We start from the raw sequence: 698 nt of genomic DNA, 5'->3' as shown, positions 1-698 counted from the left end.
CTGATCGATGTTTCTCTCTCATCGATGTTTCTGGCTCTCTATCTCTCTCCCTTCTTCTCTGTAAAAAATCAATAAAATATATATTAAAAAAAAAAAGAATCAACCAATGAATGCATCCATAAGCAGCACAACAAATTGATGTTGCTCTCTCTCCCTTTCTCCTCTTTCAAATTAGTAAATATGATTAAAAGATAATTCAAGCTGTAAGGGAACGAAGGCGCTGAGCACAGCACCTGGGTGAAGCAAGCCCCAACCCGTTAGTCACTGATGTTACTGAGACTTTGTGAGTTGTGGGGAGGGGGTGTGTAAGGACGGGGGATGCCGCTATTAACAAAACAAGTGCATGCATTTAATTCTAAATTTTTATTATTTTTTTAAGTAAATACTTTAAAATTTTTATTTTATATATATATATATACATTTAATATATTTTATTGATTTTTTACAGAGAGGAAGGGAGAGGGATAGAGAGTTAGAAACATCAATGAGAGAGAAACATGGATCAGCTGCTTCCTGCACACCCCCTACTGGGGATGTGCCCGCAACCAAGACACATGCCCTTGACCGGACTCGAACCTGGGACCTTTCAGTCCGCAGGCCGACGCTCTACCCACTGAGCCAAACCAGTCAGGCAGGAAAGGTCTTGAACTTCACATTGTGTACACATAAATGTGAATGAGGTTGGGGGTGATTTTTGC

This window comes from Myotis davidii, unplaced genomic scaffold (genome assembly GCF_000327345.1).
Source record: "Myotis davidii unplaced genomic scaffold, ASM32734v1 scaffold1828, whole genome shotgun sequence".
In the NCBI taxonomy this organism is placed as follows: domain Eukaryota; kingdom Metazoa; phylum Chordata; class Mammalia; order Chiroptera; family Vespertilionidae; genus Myotis; species Myotis davidii.
This window is presented reverse-complemented; position numbering follows the sequence as displayed.